Source organism: Diadema antillarum, unplaced genomic scaffold (assembly GCF_040938485.1).
Source record: "Diadema antillarum isolate AM-2024a unplaced genomic scaffold, OU_Dant_1.0 seq00001145_RagTag, whole genome shotgun sequence".
Classification (NCBI taxonomy): domain Eukaryota; kingdom Metazoa; phylum Echinodermata; class Echinoidea; order Diadematoida; family Diadematidae; genus Diadema; species Diadema antillarum.
This window is the reverse complement of record NW_027271957.1, coordinates 1-25,302: the sequence shown is the minus strand read 5'-3', so window position 1 is coordinate 25,302 and position 25,302 is coordinate 1. Positions and strand designations below refer to the sequence as shown.

The window sequence follows — 25,302 nt, the reverse complement described above, 5'->3', positions numbered from 1 at the left end:
ATAACTTCACATAAGTTGCTTGGATTACAACGTAACTTGGGTCATAGATGCACTGGGGGTACCTTCATGTTGTGGTGGCATTGGAGGTCACAGGATAAGGTCAAAGGTCATTTGAGGTCATACGTTAAAGTTTACTGCAAGACTCTCTTATCACACGTAACTCGACACATGTTGCTACAATGGTAATCAAACTTGGGTGATGGATGCACTGGGGGTACCTTCATGTTATGGTGCCGTAAGAGGTCACATGATAAGGTCATTTGAGGTCATACGTTAAAGTTTACTTGCAAGACTCTCTTATCACAAGTAACTCAGCACATGTTGCTACAATGGCAATCAAACTCGGGTGATGGTAGATGTCTCTTGGGAAGTTGAAGGTAACCACAAGGTCAAAGGTTACAGACGGGGGTCAACGAACTTTTAGGGTCCAATGTTAAGTTTTTAGGGCGCATTTCGTTTATGGCTCATAACTTTTGATCCCTTTTGTCCGTTTGTGACCAAACTTGGATGGAAGATGTCCCTTGGGGAGGTGAAGGTCGTCACAAGGTCAAAGGTCACAGACAGAGGTCAACAAACTTTTAGGGCCCAATGTTATGTTTTTAGGGCACGTTTTGATTGTGGTTCATAACTTTTGATCCCTATGTCCGTTTGTGACCAAACTTGGACGGTAGATGTCCCTTGGGGAGTTAAAGGTCATCACAAGGTCAAAGGTCACAGAAAGGCGTCAACAAATTCTTAGGACCCAATGTTAAGTTTTCATGGCGCGTTTCGATTATGGCTCATTTTGATCCTTTGTCCGTTTGTGACCAAACTTGGATGGAAGATGTCCCTTGGGGAGGTGAAGGTCGTCACAAGGTCAAAGGTCACAGACAGGGGTTAACAAACTTTTAGGGCCCAATGTTATGTTTTTAGGGCGCGTTTTGATTGTGGCTCATAACTTTTGATCCCTATGTCCGTTGTGACCAAACTTGGACAGTAGATGTCCCTTGGGAGTTAAAGGTCATCACAAGGTCAAAGGTCACAGAAAGGCGTCAACAAATTCTTAGGACCCAATGTTAAGTTTTCATGGCGCGTTTCGATTATGGCTCATTTTGATCCCTTTGTCCATTTGTGACCAAACTTGGATGGAAGATGTCCCTTGGGGAGGTGAAGGTCGACACAAGGTCAAAGGTCACAGACAGGGGTTAACAAACTTTTAGGGCCCAATGTTATGTTTTTAGGGCGCGTTTTGATTGTGGCTCATAACTTTTGATCCCTATGTCCGTTTGTGACCAAACTTGGACGGTAGATGTCCCTTGGGGAGTTAAAGGTCATCACAAGGTCAAAGGTCACAGAAAGGGTTCAACAAATTCTCAGGGCCCAATGTTAAGTTTTTATGGCACGTTTGGATTATGGCTCATTTCTTTTGATCCCTTTGTCCGTTTGTGACCAAACTTGGATGGTAAATGTCCCTTAGGGTGTTGAAGGTCACCACAAGGTCAAAGGTCATAAGCAGGTCAATTAACTTTTGGGAGTTATAAAAGATATTAATTCCTTGTACGCGAATGGGCGAGACACAATTTGGCGATTGCCTTGTTGGAGTAAGGAACCTTTGTAATACCTACCTTATTTCATTGTTGGATTAACAAACCTTACAAGTAACAAACCTTCAGAATAATGCCACAATGCTCGTAATAACGAATGCTATTTCATTTTAAAATTAACAAGCATCTAGGTATATCAGACTTTATGTGTTTTGTAATAACAAACCTCAGAATATCAAACCTTATTTCATTGCGGATTAATGCATTATATGGCACAAGTTCTCCAAAGAAAAGTGTGTTGCACAGGGAGTGAACACAGAGTGATGTGAAGCATCCGCCCGTGCAAAGACGCTTTGTAAATGGTTGTTCTGCTAGGTATTTTTTTAGCAATCCGCTTTTTGTTATAACGGAGCACATTATTTTTGTTTTTCTTTGTCAGTGGCGCTCAGAGAAGACTTCATTAAATAACAAAAATTTTGCTATAAATGGGTTCATTGTAAGCTAATTTTGTACCATAGACTTTAATGACGATCATTTTGGGACCTGAATTTTTACTTCATTTTAACAAAATCTCATTACAATCATATTCATTGCATTAACCTGAGTGCAGGATGGCTTCTCTGTGTTGTATGTACTCGAAATTCAAGCATAGTTGATAATAGCTTAACACAGGTAACCACTTGTATCCATGTGTGTAGGTATTTTAGTGAGTATTCTCAACATCATAAGCTGACAATGCAGACAGCATTAATACAGGTTTATTAGGTAACCTTTTTCCTAGAGATCACACTTTGATAATGTCAGAATCTGTCTTTATATCTGTGTTTTCATCTCATTTCTTAACTTGAAACTTCTTGACTTCTAAAAGACATGGTTACAACTTCAGTTTGGTTACTGATGTGTGACATTGGAATGAAGTCACTTTGTAAAATCATTTTAATTGTTTGTATCTCTGTTACTTAATTTCAGTTTTTAATGAAACCTGGTAGGTACATGCTGTATTTTGTTTAATGAAATATGTGTACAACACAAAATTATTGCAGGGTTTGCACACATCAAAATTTTAAAATGCTGCCAATGATCTAAAAATCCACATTATGTTTCAGGCCTTTTTACTAGTAAGCATTTCAGAATTGAGCTCTTTAAATGACCCTTTCATTCTCGATATCTCTTTACACCCTTTATTTTGAAAAAAAAAAATCATTCCCAGCTCCTATTTTAGACCTTTTCATATTGCAGTACCCTTTGGATTACCCTTTTATTCTCTGTACCTCAGTAGTGAGTACACCCTTTATTTTGCTGAAGAATTTCTATAACCTTTTCATTTTTAGCTCTCTTGTAATAGACCCTTTCAAATTACAGTTGTTTGCTAGTTTCCCCAGTTTGCTGTGTTCTTCATAGGTACAAGTCTGCAAGAATGTAATGCATTGGACAGTTAACTTTTGATACTTGGGTGAGCCCTTAACCCACTGGGTCTCTTGTTCTTATTGCATTTAGTCAGTTGAATGCCAGCATGGATCCATTTTGGCAATGGGATACATCATTGGATGTCAGTTTCATCTCACAAAGAAAGCTGCCAAGAACCGAATGGAAGACGATATGGACATTGACAGAACTCCTTCACAAACTCCCCTGCAGGCTACCATCACCAGTGCAACGCAGCTCTTGGGTAAATAACAGATTCAAGCATTAGTTTGGGCCTCTTCTGTCTTTCTTCATATTTCTCTTCATCCTTTTGAAGAGTAAACAGGGGTCATGCACTACTGTTAAGCCAGAAAACCTCAGCGAAATTTATGAGTAGGAATGATTCATGTAAATGAAATGCTTGTGAAAGTTTTCTACACGATGAAAAAATGTCAGGTGCCAATTCGCGAAAGTTTCATGTTGCTGAAAAGGCCATCAGCTCCGATTTACAAATGTTTCTGGTTTTACAGTATACTTCAAAAGATGTATAAAATAGGAATGTAACATCCAATATGCTCATACAACCAATCTTGTGTTTCCAATAAAACTATATGACCAAAACTACTTTACGACTTGCTGAACATTTGCTGTTCCCTTGAGATAATGGGCCTTATGCCTAAAAAGTAGAATTGCTTGCAACAAGCTACATACACAAGCTTCATGAAACTTCATGCATATACACGCACTGCTTGACAGTGATTCTATTTGGAAGATTTTATAATGAGGCCAAAGGTCAAAGGTCAGGTTGAAATGCTCATATTACTTTTTTTTTTCTCTCCATACCGGAATGTACCTGTACCTTAATGTATACATGTACAAGGTATATACTGCACAATGATTCTATAGAGAAAGGTCCCTATGGGCTCAAAGTATTGTCATAAAAATGGATGTTTTAGTACTAGTTAGTGATTATTTAAAGAATTGTGGGTTGTGGGGTCAAGTAAAAATGCTGCAATTCCCAAATACAAGTAACTTCTCTTTTAAACGATTTAGCCATCCATCCTAGTGAACCTAGGTCAAGAAAATTAATCACTCTACACATTTGTGACAAACATGTCATTTCACTTCTTTTTTTTTTTGTTGCCAATGATGTGAAACTATCTTGTGTCACATGGTCAAGACATACTCTAGACCTATAGAGAAAACTATGCAATATGGGGGAGGCATACCAGTCACCTTAGCGACATTTCTAGTTTGTTTGTTTGTTTGTTTGTTTGTTTTTTACACATACCTTTCTCCAAGTGTCAAGTGTGGATAACAGCAACATGTTAATTGGTCACGGTGCTTGTGTGGCCCTTGGAGAAATAGCTCGCAATGGACCTCTACCTATCCCTGATGGTCAGCTTCTGGAAATGGGTACAGATGATGCAAAGTGTGATGACATCAAAAACAGCAAAAAGGGGAAGATGCCCGGTAGAGGATCAGCAGAGATATCAAAAGCAGGTCTCATACAGACATTGGTCAGCAAGTTGGATTCCATTAGATTTTCTATGAAGGTATGTTTTATTCCTCTTCATTTCCTCACTTTCATCCCATCCCACATTGCATGTAGTCCTGCCAACAAACTTTCACTGATTTTTTCTTTGGTTCACCTCAACTCTGGTGAACTGTTTTATTGTCGAACCCACCGGAAGTGAGGGGAGACTAAGGGATCGCCTGTGGCATCCATCTGTCCGTCCGTCCGTCCGTCATCTGTCCGTAACGTCCGTCACAGGCAGAGGTCAATGAACTTTTAGGGCGCATTTCGATTATGGACCGTAACTTTTGATCCGTAAGTCTATCTGTGACCAAACTTGGTTGGTAGATGTACCTTGGGGAGTTGATGGTCACCACAAGGTCAAAGGTCACAGACAGGGGTCCATGAACTTTTAGGGCCCAATGTTGAGTTTTTAGGGCATGTTTTGATTATGGGTCATAACTTTTGATCCGTAAGTCTATTTGTGACCAAACTTGGATGGTAGATGTACCTTGGGGAGTTGATGGTCACCACAAGGTCAAAGGTCACAGGCAGGGGTCAATGAACTTTAAGGGCCCAATGTACTGTGCATTTAATTATGACTCCTAACTTTTGATCCATACATGTCCATTTGTGAACAAAATTTTTAAAAGGTGTTGTATGTTTGTGGGCGAGACACATTACGGCACTTGCCTTGTTTGCTATTCTCCTGGAGCTCATAGTTATGTGACATGAAAGTGAGGACAACTGAAGAATGCATGGAAGAGACAGGTGGAGGAAGAGCTTGGGAATGCCTGCTTGAGGAAGGAGGATGCCCCAAATCGGGCAAGATGGTAAAAAGGTGTGAGAGCGGTTGCTGTGAGAATGAGGTAAATCTGGCCACCTTGTTAACGGGGACAAACCCTGATTGAAAATGGAGGATGTATGATATAAGGAGTTGCTCATTCATTGTTTGTTGTCCACAAACTCATTACATTTTCATCTTCTTTTGAGACCATTATCACTTTGAGCTGACCTTGGCAGGAATTAAAATTCTTTGGGACAAAATTTTACAGATGATATAGTGGCACCCATGGCAGGGCACCCATATTTGCCTACCTGTAAATATCTGAAGTCATCTTCTTTATATCTAGAAGTAGTTTGGCCAAGTTGTTGTAATTTTATATTCTAAGGGTTAAGAAAGTGGATTGGAGGGAGTAAAAATAATGAGATGAGGCCCAATGGTGAGAAATTGATATTTTTATATTTTCTCTCTTTTGCACAATCAGATTTTCCCCAAATCATACATGGATCTTTCTCTAGGTCTCGTGATACTAAATTGCTTCAATAAATAGCACATGTCCTCCCATTGGCAGTCAGGGACGTGGCTTCCAGTGTTCAAACCCTCAGAATATTCTCTTATGTTTCCCTCTCCAACCCACACTAGTAGTGGAGGCAAGTCATACAGTAGATGCTTTGGGGTGGCCAAAATATTCATGGAGAGGGCATATTGTTAACATTTTCCTTGGTGCTCTGCAGGATCATCATATTCATGTAATACAAATATATTCAAATTTTACATGAATGCAATATTAATGCCTAGAAGCAGGCCCTTAGAAAGCACCAAGCCAAAGGGTGTCTGATAAATCTTTTCTTCGGCAGATCAAGTAGTGTAATGTTTTTGTGAATAATACTGTGTGTAAATACTTTAATTGGTGCAAAATACCCCACTGAATATTTCCTGCTATTTTTTTTTTTTTTTTTTTTTTTTTTGGGGGGGGGGGGGGGAATAATGGTGAAAAAAAAATGGCTGAATAATCCTGAAATGTTAATGTTAACATAAATGTTCCCATCACATTTAGCGAGGCACATGTACTCTGTTTTGCTTTCTAAAGGCCCTGTCACACCTTTCTGGGCGAGCTATGTGAGCTTGTCGCAAGTAGGGATTTTCCAGCACTCAGGAGAATTTTCTGCGGGTGGACAAGGAAGTTTGCGAGTTTCGCACTTGTGTCTTACCTGATAAACGTGTGCTACTTGCCTGCTACTTGCGTACATTCCATGTGACCTGCGTGAGAGCTTCGAAACCAATCCATTTTCAGTTATGGGCAACATATGGTGACTGCAAAGTACCTGCGTTACAGCTGCAAAGTACCTTCATGGGAGTTGCCTGCAAGGTGCTGCCGCTAAGGGCCTCATATAGGTGTTCTGGGCGTACCTCTGCGGGCAAACCCCGCAACTTGTCCGGAACAAGTTTTGAGCGTGCTCAAGGCCTTGTCACACCGAGTCTGGGGAAGCCTTGCGGGTTGACTTGCGGAGAAAAATTTTTGTTACTTGTAGCTCCCCTCAGTTGGCCTGCATCTGACTGTACCTAGCATGTATCTCACCCGTAGTTTTCCAGAGGCGAGCACGCAAGTCCGATTTACCTGCAGCCAAGTTTTGAGCATGACCAAAATTTTTTTCTGGGTGAGTCTCAGGGATTGCCCTCAGAGGTCCACGCAGAACACCAGCAGGAGGCCTGTAGCTGTTGCAAGTCACAGGCAGCTGACCCGCTTGAAGTACATAGGTTGCCCATGGATCTCTACCTATATGCCGGAAGTGCGTGTCATCTGCGGGCATTCTACGAGGATAATACGGGTGTTTTACTGGCAAGGAACGGTGTTGATACTACCGATATCCATGTAGCTGGTCAGTTCTGCGGGCGTGGAGCGAGCTATATGAGCAAATTGCATGTTTTCTTTTTCAGATGTGCATGCTATATGAATACAGTAGCAGTAAGAAGTAGTAGCTGCAATTTTTTTTTTTTTGAGAATGTATTTTTCTCTTCTGTACATCACAGGGCTTTTTAAAATGTGATTTTGTATTTTGTATTTCAACTCCTTAGGTGAAAGAACAAGTGTGCACCACCCTTGGTTTTCTGCCTGTTGGACAACCAAATTTTGAGTTCACCCAAACTGTTCTGGAAGGACTTTTCTCATCGGGAAGTGTGAGTATGATGAAAATTTGAAAGAAAAAAAAAATAGGTCGGGTTTAAAGATAATGAATTTTTCAAAGTTCAATATGGAAGCTCATTCAGGCTGTACAGTTTGTAAGCTTGATAGCAACAAAGGCTCAAGTGAGCCTTTGCAATCGTGTTTCTGCAATTGATGATGATGATCCACAGCATTTACATAGCGCCATATATCTGTTCTAGAAACATTCAAAGGTGCAGACTCCTCCAAGAGAGTTAGTGATTGAATGTCCACGAAAAATGTGAGACTTGAGTGAGGCTTTGAAGTGATCCAATTTGTCAATTTCACGGAGAAAGGATGGGAGGGAGTTCCAAAGGCGAGGAGCAATAGAGGAAAATGCTGTGTCTCTGTATTCCTTGAGATGTGTAATGGGCATGTGGAGAGTAAGGCCAGATGAACGAAGGCCAGGGCGAGGCTGTCGCTGCTCAATTAGGGAAGACACTGTCAGGTATCCTGACAGACCATGATGGCCTTAAATGTGAGCAGTAGGATCTTGAAATAAATTCTGTTTTTGATGGGAAGCCAATGCAGCTCAGTTGGCTGTGTGTTGTTGTGAGCTTATTACATTTTTGTCTAGTTTAAGATCCATCTTCAGATTTTGACCAAACTTGACAGGAATCATTGTTTTGGGCAGATTGTACAAAGTTATTGAATGGTTCAGGTAGTCCCCATGGGGGCCCAGGGTGTTGCCCAATGAAGGACTTTGATACTTGTGTATTCACCTTGCTCCAATATGCATTATCAGAAATTCACCAAATTTGGAAAGTATCATTCATAATAGTAGCCATGACTTTAGTTTAGAGTGTCCAGTGGTAATATCTAGAGGAAATTTTAGAAATGAATGAACAATGAATTGTCCAGAATGACTGTTGGAAACAAAGTAGTTATTCATAACAGTAACAGTGGTCGTGGCTTCATTGGGCATGTTAAGGGATATTAACCATTTGGGAGAGTGCAAATAAATGATAGTGATAATAATTAGACAAACATGTATAGCGCAGCTACTATATAGATATACAGATTGCACTCTACTGCGATGTGATTTGAAGACAGCATGTGATTTGGCCTCCTCATTTTCTCAGGTAATTTATTCGAAAGTTTTGGAGCAGCACAATTGTTCAAAGTCACATGTTCATAACCAGGAAAAGATTTGCATCATTAATGCTAGAAAGGAATCATCATTAGGTGTTGAGATACACAAAGTTATTTTAAAATGAACCCATGTTTCTCACAGTTTGGCTCAGAAGTGGGGTCTTGAAGAGATGACCTGCATTGTGGTAGATATCATCTTGTCTGGAACCAGGAGAACACACTTGTAGGGTGCTATCGGCCATTGCATAACCTTCCACATACCCGCTACTGGGATTTTAAAACCACCTTTCATCCACTAAGAAGGGATTTTTAGATTCCCCTGAAACTTGGCATACTTTGAAAAGTAAGCACAAAAATAGAATACCAACATTCTTTTACGTTTAATACCCAAAACATGTATTTTCAAACCTACTTGGAAATTGACTTGTGCAACTTTTTAAGTGTCTTATGATGTATGGTAATACATTTTAACCAATTACTTTCGCAATTCTGTGAGAACCTTGAATGCCCCAAAACAAGATTCTTTTTGCTGTCAGTAAAGAATGGACAGGCTGGTATCTATGTGTACTTGTGCGAAAGCACTTCGGCATTACATTGTACTGTAAAAGTGGAAATTTTCATGGTGTGGAGATTTTCGCGCATTTGCGCAACTAAAAACTAGCGTGAAAATGTAAACACTTGAATAATTTTGCTTGTTATACAATGTTTGTACTGTCTTGATTCCATGGAATTAAAAACATGCAAAATTCATCACATTCAGCAAAGCATGAAAGATTACTAGCGCGAAAAATATCCATTTGTACAGTATTGACGCTCCACAGTCAAGTGCATGTGCCATCAAACAATTCAACATATGAATTGCACATGAGATATGAATAGAGCATGCACTGGGCTTGCAAATTGCACTGAAATCACAGAAACAAAACACTTTATAGAATATTGATTATTTAATATTATTCACATAAATTAAACCCAAATCAGGGATTTGGAAGTGTTAAATATAGATGCCAGCTTTCATGTTGTTTCAACTGAAACTGAAATTAATTGTTTGATAATGATACCTTCATATACTAGTATAAAATTTAATGTTTAATTTTCTTTTCAAATTGTGTAGGCATTGATGCCGCAAAGCTCACTAGAGTGAGTTGCGAGGAACAACATGCAAAATCTACATTCATGAAATAACTAAGATAGCTAACTTCTGTTTCAGATTGTGTACGCAGCAGCATGCACTGCAAAGCTCGCTTTGGCATGCAAGTCGACATTGATATCACACGCTTCCCGACAACTGATTTGGTTTGAATTTATATAAGTGATTGAATATAAGCTATAAAGTATTTCCTGTAATTTTGGTGCATTTTGGTAAGGTGAATTTGAGACATCTACACGTGTACTTGAATACAAAAGTAGGCCTGCATACGTGCTGCACATGTCATGCAGTAAGTTTGTATCATAATAAGTAAATCTTCCTTTTGGTCATTTTAGGCATAGAATGTATATCCACAACTTGTACATGTACATATACCTTCTGTGTTAGCTGTAATTTTTTGCATACAGATATTTTTGCGATTTTTAAGAGGTCTCAGACATTTTCACGAGATGTTATTTTCACGAATTGAAACCAAAGCTATTGTATCAAAGTGTACTACCAGTGCTCACCGTTTAATCAGGAGGGGCTGGGAGACATGTTTTTTTTCCCATTTAAGCGGTGCTCCCACTTAAATAGTCACATGAAGCCAAGTATGTGGGCATTACACTAAGCCGTGCACAACTATCAAACCCGCCGAGAACCACAGCAACAAATACACACACACTACGACATGCATACACAAAATCGCGATAAGAAAAGACACAGCAGTCTCATAATTTTGGCAAATGTATCATCAGTACAAACCTTTATTTGATTCACAAAATAACCCCTTTTTAGAGTTCAAAGTACACATACCAAGTCATGATGCCTACCCTATTAATGCAGAGAAAGAGTCAGCTATGCTAACTTCCACACGCTGTTTATTAAACATGTTCACAACATGCACATCACGACGACACTGATTGCGACGATCACATGAACACATATTTCTCATATTCATGCCCCATGTTATGCTGTCACACACAAACACACACACTGCATTTATGCTATGCCCGAACAGGGAGAGTATGGGCCGCATGCGGGGAAGGCGACTCTCCATATTGCACTGAAGGGGTAGCACTCAGTGTAAGTACATGACGTATTGAGTAGAAGCTGATGACGCACAATAGGATGACGCTCAATCGCGATAAGACCGCCTGTGCACGACATCTCACCATCAGGCGTCTAATGGCATCTGTCTAGACTGCAGTCAGCATAATCTATCGCAAACTAGTTAGAAAATGATCCTTCTGGTTAGGAAATTAAGTTCCTACAATTATTTCTAAGGATTTACTTATTATTTTTAGATATTAATACACAGACAGTGGAAGTGTTTCAGCCAGATTTGTCCAGATAAAGCGGTTCATGGTTCAGCACACGAACATTTCGTTACATCAAGTTTTATTGCACTTAAGCGGGGTTCCCGCTTAAGCAGTTCCTAATTCGCAGCGTATGGCAACATTTTCGCATGTGTTAAATCGCAGTCCAACAGTGATTCACGAAATTCGCGAAAATTAAACCCTCGCAAAAATAATAGCTTATATAATATTTTTTAATGACATTCTGAAACTCAAAACCCCTCAAAAGAAGCTTGGCATTTATGTTACGAAAAGGATTTAAATGGAAAAATGAGCAAAGAAAATGGGATTCCATCAGGATTCAAACCGGAGACCTCCAGATGCTGGCCAGGTGGATTTACATGGATACATTTTACAAAATAGAAATTGTCTGTGTGAGTGCTAGGCCTGGAGTGTGCACACCGGCCTTGGTACAGCTGTGGATCAGGACCTGTGTACTGTCTTTGAAGTCTAGACTTGCAATGTGGGTGATCATGAGTGGGTGGTATTATGGTGCAGCTCAACTCAGCTGTATACATAGCTGCAGTCCAGTGGGTTTTCATATACAAATTAAGTTCAGCAATAACTTTTGTTGATGGTTGTTTCTTTAAATTAAATATTGTTGTAGGCTTATAAGGATAGAGAAATATTTCTCAAGTGAAGTCTACCTGATACAATCAATGAAATGAATGAAACACTGAATTCAACACGTGAAGTTTTTGCATAATCCCAACATAGGTTTAGACCAGAGTTCTAGGTCTACGCTTGTATGTGCATGTAGTCTTCCAAGCTCCCCATGATCCAAAGAGTATAGAAGCGCACATATTAGTGTGCTGCGTGCGCTTCTATAGTCTTTGCTGTGATACCCATTCATACAATTCAGAGTGCATGTACATAGACGTGTGTTGGGAGGCAAAACAAATCCCCATGGCCATAGCACCACATGAAATAAACTGTGATTGTACTATGTTAATGAGAACTCATGGTTCATTAATATTCATACTGCAGTAATTGCATTAGCTAGGCTTAGCTCAGTCTGACTGAGTGTGAGCCTGGCTCTGGTTGAGTGAGACGAGATTGATGAGACTGTGTAACATACTGGCAGTAGTGCTCTATTATACAAATGATGCACAGGACAGAGTGGATCGATGAGAATTGGATGCATGAGTTTAACTTTGGAACTGTTTAAATCCATGAGCGCAGTGAGTGGGTTTTAGACTGTTCTAAAGTTAAACGAGAGCATCCAATTCTCACTGATCCACAAAATAGGCCTGTGTATCATTCAAATGGGCCCATAAATTCATGAAATTGTGTCTACAACCATTTTCCCCATCGTGCATCCGGCACACCTACAACACCATACAAGACTTGAGCCATGCATTCAGATTTTACCGGACGCATGGCTCAGTGTGGATCAGTAAAGATCAGTGCTTGACAATTGACCAATCAGATTGCAGAGATTCTAAAGCCCATTTTATGATAGCGTTTTGATACACTAAATTCTGTCTCGATTTTAGTTCTTATCCTTACGCTTGCTTGATTTCTATCAGTCTCAAAGTTATGCTCGATATGGTAAAAGTTAAGCTTGATTTTTCTTGAAATCAAGTGAAAGTATCTTTATGAAACAGACCTACATTCAAGATTGAACTTGTGCTTCATTCATCAAGTCGCGCTTGATAAATCAAACGTATCAAGATCAATCACAGTTCTTCATCGAACATGGCCATGGTATACCAGAAGGGAAGGGTTGATAAAAGGACAGTACATATTTTGTGTTGTATATTTGTAGATATACAGCAGTTAGACTTTGGTTTTATTTTTGCCTCTACTGTTTTATTCTTGCCTCTTTAATATTTCAGAGTTGGAAAGGCATGCCATGCTCACTTGTGTAATATATCAGAGCTTCAGTTTGAACACAAGATGTATTTGATATTACCCTTTGCTAGCAGGTCAGTGATTTCATCACCTTCTGTAGAATTGATGAAATTGATGTGTGGTACAGAGTATTTAACACCCATGCTTAAGTAGTGATATTATTAGGGTCTTGTTTGTGACTCAATGGTCTGTTTGATGACACAGAGCAAACAAGTTGAACTCCACTTCAGTGTTGGAGATGCCCTTGCACAGGCCTCGCTTGGAACCCTGTCATCAGCCAGCCGGGATGTATGGACAGAAGATGAGCAGCCTCCATCCACAAGTGCCATATTGGAGAAACGCGGGGAGACTGGCTCAATGGACTGGGTGGAGTGGACATTGAATAGGATCCTGAAAGAGGAGATCAAAAGTCAAAACCCTCACAAGAGACACGTGAGTCAGACAGTCTATCCCACATTGAGACATGATAAAGCAAAAATTGTTGTTGAGCAATTACTGGAAAACACATTGCATTTTGTGTATGTTTATCACCAAAAAAAAAAAATGTATCATATCTCAAATTCTAAAGTGTGGCAGGCAACCAAGTGCATCAGTGAATTCTGCTGTCCCCATACTGTACCTTTGAATGCAACCTCAAGTTTATTTTCGGCGGACAGCCTGAAGAAAGCATAGAGCCTCAGTGGAGCTAGCTTATTCTTTGTTTTTTTCTCTAATGCTGACTAGACATGTGTACCATGTAGTTATTAATATGTCACTCTATGTGTAGTTTTGGTAATGTGTGTGGTAGCTGTTGCAAGACTAATATGGCATGCATAGGCGTCTACTTGTAGTAATTGACCATACAATGCCTATTTAACATACCAAAATGTACACGTGTATGCCTTAGCACTTTATCCACTCTCAACCCCTCATACATGTAGTATTTTTCAGAAGTTATTTTTTACACCCATTTTTAAGACATTCTGAGGGAAAATACGAAAAATAGATGAGGGTTTTCTGGAAATTTTATTCATTCAACCGAAATGACACCTGAAAATATGGTAATTATAACATACACTGGATTTGTTTGTTTTATTACTGTTTAGGTAAATGATAAGCACTAATTGCTCTTGTATTTTATGTGTATTCAATGTGCCATGATACAGGCAGCTTGCTTGTGGCTCCTGTCTCTTGTGAAAAAGTGCAGCAGCCATCCCTTTGTCCAGGAACACCTTGGTGATGTGCAGAGGGCTTTCATTGACATGCTGTCAGAAAATGATGGTAAGTACATCAAAAATTGTCCTACCCCTCTTTTTCTTATTCTCTCTTTTCTATATGTTCCTGGCAGACTGGATACAAGAGTCTTGTTACCTGAAATGAAAGGAAAATGCACATGTTGTTATGGACATTATGTCTTTCATTTTGATACTTTTATTTTTTAGTTTAGACAGTCTAGTCTGCATAATTCTAACTTCTTGCTCTGTATGGACATAAATCTAAATATCTGTCTTATTATGCTCCTTTCTCGTTATCATCGGTGAGAATACCAATAACAACACTTTACCTTTAAACTATCTATTAAAATAATGAAAAGAAAGGAGCACTCTCTGGAAAAGTGTTTACAGAGAAAGAGGCTTTGAAATTTAGGGTCTATTCAAGTGCTTAATCTCACCAAGCTGTCCTCTGTACAATGAATGGGACACAAAAACAGAATGTAAAACTCCACAGTACTGTAAAAGTGGAAATTTTCGCAGTGTTCAAATTTTCGCGCATTTCGCGCAACCAGAAACTAGCGCGGAAATAAAAAGACGCGAATATTTTTGCTTGCCATATGTGCCTGTGCGTGATGTCTTGATTCCGCGGAATTAAAAACACGCGAAACTCTTCCGACCCGGCCAAGCGCGAAAAATTAGTCACGCGAAAATATCCACTTTTACAGTAACCAGCAATGATTATGGTTATTTGCACACTATTATCAAAATCACTTGAACAGAGTGTCTGAAATTTGTGCGCTGTAATTAACTGTTGGTGTTGACAGCATGATAAATTTCTGGAGTTCTTTTCTGCTACTATTGATGATATCATTCAACCAACACAAGGACTATGAATTACTTAACATATTTAATACAGTGCTCACTACTCAATCAGGAGGGGTCGGGAGTCAAGTTTTTCTCCCGTTTAAGCAGTGCTCCTGCTTAAACAGTAGCTGGTATTGGCCCGTACAAACCACACAACACGTAGCCCAGTACGTGGGCATTACACTAAACCATGCACAGTTATCAAACCCACTGATTAACGACAGCAACAAGCACACAAGCGCTATGACACGCATACACAAAACGGCAAAAGAAAAGGCGCAAAAGTCTCATAATTTTGACAAATGTGCATCATCGGAACAAACCTTCATTTATTTGATCCACAAAATAACCCTGTTTTTAGAGGGGATCATGATGCCCATTACCCGATCAATGCAGAGAAAGAGCTAGCACTGCTTACTATAACACACTGTTTAACATGTTCACAACATGCACAGCACGACGACCTGATTGCGACGATCGTACGCACACATTTTTTCTCATCCCTTCATGCCTCCTTATGCTGTCTGTCACACACACAAATACACACTGCATGCATACTATGTGCATGAACAGGAAGAGTATGGGCCGCATGCGGGAAAGGTGACTCTCCATATTGCAGTGAAGGGGTGGCACCGTATATGTGCATAAGTAGAAGCCGATGACGCTCGATAAGGCTATGTCTTACTGCGTAACGACAAATGTTTAGACTGCAGTCGGCATAATCTATCTGGAATTGATTAGAAAATAACCCTTCTTGTAAGCAAATAAAATCTCTGCGATTACTTCTAAGGATTTACTTATTATTTTAAGACATTAATGACGGACACTGCAAGTGTTTCAGCCAGAATTTGTCCCGATAAAGCGGTTTATGGTTCCCATTAAGCAGTGGAAATAAACACATGAAAATTTTGAATTTGTTACATCAAGTTTTGTTGCACTTAAGAGGGGTTCCCGCTAAAGCAGTCCCCAATTAATGGATGAACACTGTATATATGAATTAAGAAACAAAGTGGTAATGCATTTTTGGCCAATAAAGCATGAGCTTATTTGAGTCAAATTTTTGGCATCCCACGTCTTCTTCAGGAGTCTTGAGTCTTCAGGAGTAGATGACAGTATCAAAACTAGAGAGGGGCCGTCAAAGGCGGCAGACCCACGCCTAAGTACAAAGTCTGGGTAAACATAATGTGCATTCGGTCATCTACCAGAATTTGGCCACTTAATTGCCAGTGTGCTTTATCACCAGCCAGTGAGTTCTACCAAAGATCGTACACTGAAGTGTACGATCTTTGGTTCTACAGTCACATCACACGCAAATCACATCATTACACATACGGTATTAACACTCATTCACGTACAGGAAAGTCCTCAAGTCTCCTCCAAAAATCCATCGAAAATCCCAAATTCCACAGTCAAAAGTGCAGAATCGGAACTTTTCCAAGCGCGCGCGAATTAAGTCCAGTTCTAAGAGTATTGTCTACGCGACGGGTCGTGGAAAAAGCGCTAAAAATCGAGAAATACGCCGTTTTCTTGCGGGATATTTTGATTATAGCAAGCCGAGAGTGTGATGATATCAAAGGTCGTATGAGTGTACGATCTTTGATGGTACGATTGTATCCACAAAAGCGCAAAAGAAAAACAAAATTTACGTACCCCCTAGGCAATTACCCCTATGATTAGTGTCTACGGGAATTATTCAATGCAAGGGTTGAATGCAAATGTCTACTGCACCAGTATTCGGCCACCAACGAGCGCCGCAACGTCCCCGATGCAATTTTGCACCAACAGTGTAGAGCGCGATGCATTTTCAGCGGCCTTGCACACGCATTGACATTGAGCACGCATATCGTGCAGTGTGACTGCGACCGAGCAAATGCTCCTCCAACGAAAAAAACAATCAATGTTAATTTGAAAAATCATCAAAATACGGGCCAGTTTGTGATGACGGAGAACGAACTTTCATAAATCTAGAAGGACATAGTCCCTCAAATAGGCCTAAACGTAAATTTCGGAATTCTTACGAACATTTGAGCAGCGAAGTCGGATCGTTTGGGAGTTTATGTTTTCGTATGGTAGCGGAAAATCGCAAAGTGAGAAACGGGAAATTTTCGGAGTGGTCACTATACCATGGGGTCAAAACTTCAAGGTCACACAGAATTTGCAAGGGTCAACCGATTATCATCAAAATCTAATCGATTCTTTCCTGCCATTATCCAAACATCCCCATAACATTTCGTGCAAATCCGTTTACCCGTTCTCTTGTTATCTTGTACACAAACAAACAAACAAACAAACAAACAAACAAACAAACATACGGAACCCTTTATATAACCCCCTGCCGATTTTCATCGGCGTGGGTAAAAAGAAAAACAAAATTTACGTACCCCCTGGGCAATTACCCCCCTACGGCAATTATTCAATGCAAGGGTTGAATGCAAATATCTACTGCACCAGTATTCGGTCACCAACGAGCGCCGCAACGTCCGCGATGCAATTTTGCGCCAACAGGGTAGAGCGCGATGCATTTTCACCGGCCTTGAACACGCATCGACAATGAGTGCGCATATCGTGCAGTGTGACTGGGACCGAGCAAAATTATTTCATGATTGAGGAATGCTCCTCCAACAAACAAACAAAAAAAGAATCAATGTTAATTTGAAAAATCACCAAATACGGGACAGTTTGTGACGACGGAGAGCGAACCCCGAACTTTCATAAATCAAGAAGGACATAGTTCCTCAAATAAACGTAAATTTCGAAATTCTTACGAATGGTGTTGAGCAGCGAAGTTGGATCGTCTTACGAACAGAGTTGCATGCAGCGAAGTCGGATCGTTTGGGAGATACGCTTTTGTATATGGCGCGCTGATCGACCAACAACACTGTTTATCGGCGATAAACACTGTTTATCGAGCGATAAACTCTGTTTATCAAGATGAAGCTCTGTTTATCACACCTTTATCAACTGATAAACTGAATTTTTCTCAATAAACACCGTTTATCGGTGGTCGATAAACAGTGTTTATCACAAAAAACTCTGTTTATCGGTCGATCGATAAACATAGTTTTTCCTCGATAAACACTGTTTATCACTTGGTCGATAAACATAGTTTTTCTCGATAAACACTGTTTATCACTTGATAAACAGTGTTTTTCGTTCGATAAACACTGTTTATCGCCGATAAACAGTGTTTTTTCAGTGTTTATCGCCGATAAACAGTGTTTTTCGGCGATGAACAGTTAATCGGCATTATTGATCAAATGGCGCGCCATATTTGTATGGTAGCGGAAAATCGCAAAGAAACGGAAAATGTTCGGAGTGGTCACTATACCATGGGGTCAAAACTTCAAGGTCACACAGAATTTGCAAGGGTCAACCGATTATCACCAAAATCTAATCGATTCTTTCCTGTCATTATCCAAACATTCCCTGAACATTTCGTGCAAATCCGTGTACCCGTTCTCTTGTTATCTTGTACACAAACAAACAAACAAACAAACAAACAAACAAACAAACAAACAAACATACAAACAAACAAACAAACAAACAAACAAATAAACAAACAAACAAACAAACATACGGAACCCTTTACATAACCCCCTGCCGATTACATCGGCGTGGGTAACAAAGCAAAACAAAAATTGAACAAGTAGAGCACACACTCATAGACAGACTTTTAGTTGCTATGAGACATGGCTGGGGATGCGCACTCTTTACAATGATGTTGCCATGTAGACGCAATGTTGTCACGGCACGCATAAGGAGGAGAGCATTGACAAGTTTATTACGTAACAATGACATTCAATTTAAACATCATATCACTTTGTATTATCACAAGCAATGATGAGATACCAAGTAACTGTACTTATCAACGTATCATAAGTCAAAGAATAATAGATAAAATTAGGAATAGATTAATAAGTGCTCCAATGATTGAGCTTTTTCATAACTTACACTGATGGAGACTGTAGTATATAGTAATCATCAATGAGATGAAGTCGGTGTAAGAATTCCAGTTGAGAAACGGGTGAAATTATCAATTATAGAAGCTACAATTCAGTGTCTCATTGTAATTTAATCAGATTTGAACATGCAAGTATGATGGCAGTGTAAAGCCATCCTATCATAGAATGAAACAAACCCTAAGTGAATTGACTATAAAAATTGAGACATTAAATTGTCATTTTTGCTTTAATGTAAGCCTAGACAGAAAAACCTAATAATTTCTCTTAACATTAGTGTAAGCGTAAACTATAATCAATTCAAAAGATATTTTGAAAAAATATCTTCGAATCCCCACCATGACTAATTCCTCTCTCTAATGGAAGAACGAGTAACCATTTAGAACGGATAAATCCCTGTTCAACCCTTCCACTGTAAAGCTCTTACTCTTCTTGATTACTCGTAACTCTGCGAGATTTCTTTCCTCTGCTGATTTGTAACCTCCCTGAAAATGCACACTCTGACATCCGTCAGTGAGTGGCCGCGGAGGGTGAAGTGTTTGGCAGTGGGAAGGTTGGTCCATTTTTTCAAGATGGACGATTTGTGATTATTAAAGCGCATCCAGAATTTGGTGCTGGTCTCACCAATATAGACATTGTGAGGGCATTGTGCACAGATCAGACAATGCAGCCCTTTACTGGAATAGCAGGTAAGTCTTTGTGGACGGAGGGTGACATTGTTGGAGATTTTAAGCGTGGTATCAGTAACAAGGTGTTTACAAACTTGGCACCTAGGCTTAGCACATGGTGTGTTACCACTCGTTGGTAAGGGTGCTGGGAGCTTGGTGCTTACAAGCAATTTTCTGAGATTTCGGGGGCGACGTTGGACATGTAGATGTTGATCTCCAACAAGTTTCCCTAACTCTGGGTCGGGAGCCAGTGTAGGTCATTCTTGCCTGACTTGTTTCACAAAAGATTTCATAACAGGGTGGTAAGTGGTCACGAATGGGAGGCGTGCCTTGTTTTCCTCCAACTTAGTTTGGTTGAGGAGCTCTCTTTGGGATTTCCCTTTGACTCTACGAATTGCATTTCTGATCATTTAGGCAGGGTATCCTCGTTTGATAAATTGTCTACTTATTGTAAGGACCTCTCTGTCAAATACATCCTCGTCCGAGATGATTCGGTCGAAGTGAAACATCGGACTATAAACAATTGATTGTTTGATGTGGTGTGGGTGAAATGAGTCAAATCTCAAATATGAGAAAGAGTCAGTGGGTTTTCAGTACACGGACGTTTTTAGCATTTTGTTATCTTGGTCGATCGACACAAATACATCCAGGAATTGGATCTTCTCTTTGTGAACTCTCCATAGTGAATTTGACACTTTGACTGCATGAATTGAATGCCTGGTGGAAAGCAACCAGTTCCTCAATAGGGTGCTCCCAAATCATGAATATGTCATCTATGTAACGAACTTGGTTTGTGAGGATGGTTTGACAGAAATTCCTCCTTCAGGGCTGGCATGTAAATGTTGGCGCATGCCAGTGCCATCTTTGTGCCCATGACAGTGCCCTGTTTCTGTAGGTAATATTTGTCATCAAATTGGAAAAAATTGTGTTTCAGAATGAATTCTGTCATTTGAGCTAGTGCGTGTATAACTACAGTCTCGTCCTCATTAGCATTGTCATGGAGGAAGCGGTGCATCACTTGTACACCGTCCTTGTGTGGGATGTTAGTGTACAGACTCTGAACGTCCATAATGTAACTCTTGATTTTACTGAGGTAAAAATGGTAGAAGTTTCTCATCAACAACTTGAGACATTGGTTCAGTAAGGGAACCGACACTGGACACAATGGGTCTGCCTGGTGGGATGTTCTTTGGCTGCCTCAATGATAGAATCAGAACTTGTTGCTTCTTGCTTGGTTGCACTCGTCACCATTTTAGGAAGCATGTGCACTTTAGGAAACAGGTAGAATTGACTGACCCTAGCCTTCTCAGGCAGAGATATGTTACTGCCTGGCATGTCATTAACACATTCCATAGCCTGCTCACGAAATTTATCGGTAGGGTCCACTGTCAATGCTCTCCTCCTTATGCGTGCCTTGACTACATTGCGTCTACTTGGCAACATCACTGTAAAAGGTGCGCACCCCCAGCCGTGTCGCATGGCAACTAAGTCTGTCTATGAGTGCGGCTCTACGTATTCAATTTTTGTTTTGCTTTGTTTTGATACTGTCATTGTCAAGACTCCTGAAGAAGGTGTACAACACCAAAAATTTGAGTCAAATGAACTCATGTTGTATTGGCCAAAAATGCATTGCCAGTTTGTTTCTTCATTTCTTTGTGGAGCCAATAAGTGAAATCTCAACATGTTTATAACATGTATATATTTTCATATACATACAAGTGTACAAACATAATATATACATAGTACATACATAAACATGTATTTGTAAATGTACATATATTGGACAATATATATTGCTGTTGGAGCAACATGGCACTCAACAAAACACGATAAAGAAGTGGTATCGCCCTTACTTTAGAATGCTGTGTTGGCTAATAGGAATAAGACAACTAGGATTTGGACAGGACATCACCCAACTGATTATCTGACAATTAAACTACAAAAAATGGTTTTCACCAAAATTTGGGATATGTACAAAGTCTTGTCACTCAACTGACAATATATGAGTGAGAGAGAGGGAGATGCATGAACATACTTGTACACGATTGCATCCTACAACGTATTACCCTGTTTTTGTTTTGTTTTATTTTTTCTGTCTGGGACTGCTACAGAGTTCACCCAGGATGTGGCTTCAAAAGGCTTGAGTGTGGTATATGAAGAAAGTGGTGAGGAGGGCCGCAGCATCCTTGTTTCAACACTAGTAGACACATTGGCATCGGGCAAACGGTAAAATCAAACCTTTTATAAGCCTGATCTAAGTGTACATATGTAGTTTCATTTCTAAGACCTTGTGTGATTCTGTATTTATTGAATAGAGAAGGACAAAAAATTATATTGTTGAGCAATTTCTACATCATACATTTTCTTGTGTTGAAACTGCATGTCAGTGCTCAAAATTTGAACTCTTTATTGTGAAGTTAGGCCTACTGTGATCAACAAGTTGTTTGTGTTTTTTTTTTGTTCTCCTTGTATATCATCAAGACAAGGTATCGTGGCTAAGGAATGGGACTAACTTGCCACCCGATTCAGTCAAGTCACAAAAGCAGAAATACATGACGTGTTAAGTTTGAGTCGAGTGGGGATGTCTTACATCTCCTTGATACAAGCACATGTTATGCACATCATGGTTAGTGAGCACTAGTGACTGCGCAGCTGGTTTGCACTAGAACAGTGCAGTGCCACATCAACACACAGATTAATATTGCCTACAAGAGATCGCGAGCTGCCTGAGCTGCAGCACGTATTACAGTTGAATATGTCCTGAAAATCTCCCCTTATTTGATATTTTGTTGCTTTTCAGAAGTCTGGTTATCATGACACATATCATTACATGTTCAATTTAATATCAATCTTTGCCCTTATATCTTCCTGATTTTGTGTAAGAGGATTTATATGACCTGAATAAACTACGACATAAAAAATGTAAGAAAATGACTGTGTACCGGTCGATTAACCTGCTTAGGACGAGTCCCAAGTATACTCGGGCAAATGTCTATGGGAAATGCGTGTTGTAGCAAAATCAGCCCATCCTCAACGGGTTAGAACTGTTGAATTTTGAGAAATGTCAGTAAAAGTAGAATAAAAAGGAATTGTTCCCCAATTGTAGCTTATCTTTTACAAGTTAAATTGACCCCATTCAAACTTTCAATGAGAAAATCTAAAGCTACAGAGACACGTAGTACCTCCATTGACATGCACACAAATTCACCGAGCAGAGTTCACCAATCCAGTGTGTGACGTCAGGCATAATGTACGGCTTTCTTGACGCATTGGGCTTATTCAAGCTCTATCAAGATGCTTCCTTTTTGTGACCATTTTGCATCTTCTAGAATCGCTAAAGAATACGGGGTTACAGATGGGTGATTCTCACCTCGCTCGGACACTGTCTTTGAGCAAGAGGTGACCCTTCAAAGCCTGTTTTCTCAAAATTTTGTCAGGCTAACAAATTAAAAAGTGCACTGTATTTTGCTCTACATGTCCACTTGCGATGCCGGAGAATACACGCGTACAAGTATTTTATATCAATGCAAGGCTTAGGAAATGGGCAATATGATTATATGAAAAAAACTGAATTTTCAATATTCCTGAGTTTTGCCTGTCACATATGGTGTGTCATTCTATATTGGGCATTCAACTGTGTCCATCACTTTCAGTGACAGGTCAAAGTGATGTACTCCAAATGTTCATACCTAATTACACTGTACATCTATTTCATGACATTAGTATCATGGCAATAAAGTATTTAATGGATTTCATGCTAATAAAGTAAAGGCTAAAAAGAACTGCATATCATATAATTAGAGTCAAATCAAGATTCCTAAGGTAGAAATGACATAGGAGTATTGCACTCTGAATAGAGTAATTCTATCTATACATTTTACTTTTTGACAGAAATTTGTTTTAATGTAAATGGATGTATTATTCTTCTTTTTCAGTGCCACGAAGACCAATGTTACTGGAGATACCAAAGTCTTTGAAGAAGGTTCTCTTGGTCGAAATCCAGAAGGGTAAGTCTTGCTTTATTGTTTGATTTTCAGTTACTGGTAATGTTTGTACACAAAAACTATTCCTGTTTTCTCTTTCTTTTTATGCCTCTGTGCAAAGAGGGCACGAGGAACTATTTCTGCAGGTTTGCCATCTGCCTTCATTGTCCAAGGTTTTTTCTACCATTTGTCGAAATGTCATAATGAAAGGATCAAAGGAGAGGCATGTTGCATATTTTCGGGGGTTTCAAAAAGAAACAAGTCCAAAGACTCACATTACTGCTCAAAACAGACTCCACCCCTAGTAACAAGAGGACCATGCTAATTGGTCAATCAACTGGTTGCTGATAACTGAAGCAAACAAAAATTGTGCAATGTCCAACACAACGTCTGTTGATAACACACCTAGTCATTTGTGCATATCAATACATTTTTAGGGGGTCTTTTGTGTGTCTTGTAATTTTTTGTCTATGGTGTCCCTATGTTGTTGCTACAGTGCTTCTTGGTATCACCATGAGTCCATCTTCCTGCCCATAATCAGTTTGGTGGACAGTGTAACTAAAAAAAAAGATTTACGAAAAATTGCGGTATTCTAATGATGAAACTTGACATACATGTATACAAGTGGATAAAGTTATGCCTATCAACTTTTGAGTGCGCATACTCAAGGTCAAAAGTCAATGGTCCATGTCAAATTCGTCAAATTTCACTATTTCTCGCCATATCTATGAAATGCCTGAGGGCATTTTCTTGAAATTTAGTATATGTATTTAACAATACCAGATGAGATTCACTAGGGAAAGTTTTGAGCAATGGGGTCAGAGGTCAAGTTGAAATGCTGCGATTTCTTTTTTTTCCAAAGCAATTATAGATTTGTCATAGAATTTACATCGATGCAAAGCTTGGCATTTTTTCTACAATTTTGCTCACTTCCTCTTCTATTTAACATAAATCTATAAAAGTTATATAGATTTGAAAAAATATGTTTTCTCAACGCATGACTACGTTGGTGTCTCAAGATAATGTGGCACACGGGGGTTTCCAACATGGCACATAAAGAGTTAACCGACTTCTTTTAGGTTGTTTATACGGTTGGTGCACATTGATTTTTCGCTCGTGCCGTGAAGTCCTTGTTCCAATAATATTAGACAGCTAATAACTTCAGTTCTAGATAGTGCAGGCAGCGTACGCTGTGTTCTGTTGCGAAGATTATGTTTGTTTAGAGAGGCGCTTTCTCACGAACCAAAGTATCAGTTTGCTTCGAATGTACAACTTCATTCACCGTGACTGAATATGCACACAACTCATATGCAACAGCTTGCGCGTTTACGCCAGTCGTACACACAATGATGTCATCAAGTGAGTAGCTCAATTCATTCATGGGAATGGATGTTACCAGTTACTGATTGATATTGAAGAATTGTGGCTCATGGGGTTAAAAGGCAAAGGTCGAGTGAGAAATGCTCAAATTCGTAAATACTGCTCTCGTATACAGTTTAGCCATCCATCCAAATGAAACCTAGTTCAAGGAAAGTAAACACTCAACACATTTGTGACAAACGTGCCATTTCAATTTTTGTCAATAATGTGAAACTGTCGTCTCACATTGTCAAGACGTACTCTAGACTTATTGGAAAAACCATGCGATATGGCGGAGGCACACCAGTCACAGTAGCGACATTTCTGGTTATTTGTAAGATTATGTATAATACAGTGTATATGTACTTGTTCTGTATAGTGGATAGGTGTGTGATGTACAAGAACATAAAGCT

The 25,302-nt window shown here is 39.6% G+C and overlaps 1 pseudogene; it reads left to right on the top strand.

Annotated features, from left to right (window-relative positions):
- LOC139744179 (proteasome adapter and scaffold protein ECM29-like) overlaps positions 1 to 23,558 on the top strand; it is a 134,196-nt pseudogene extending 110,638 nt beyond the window's left edge.
- Positions 23,559 to 25,302: the final 1,744 nt, after the last annotated feature.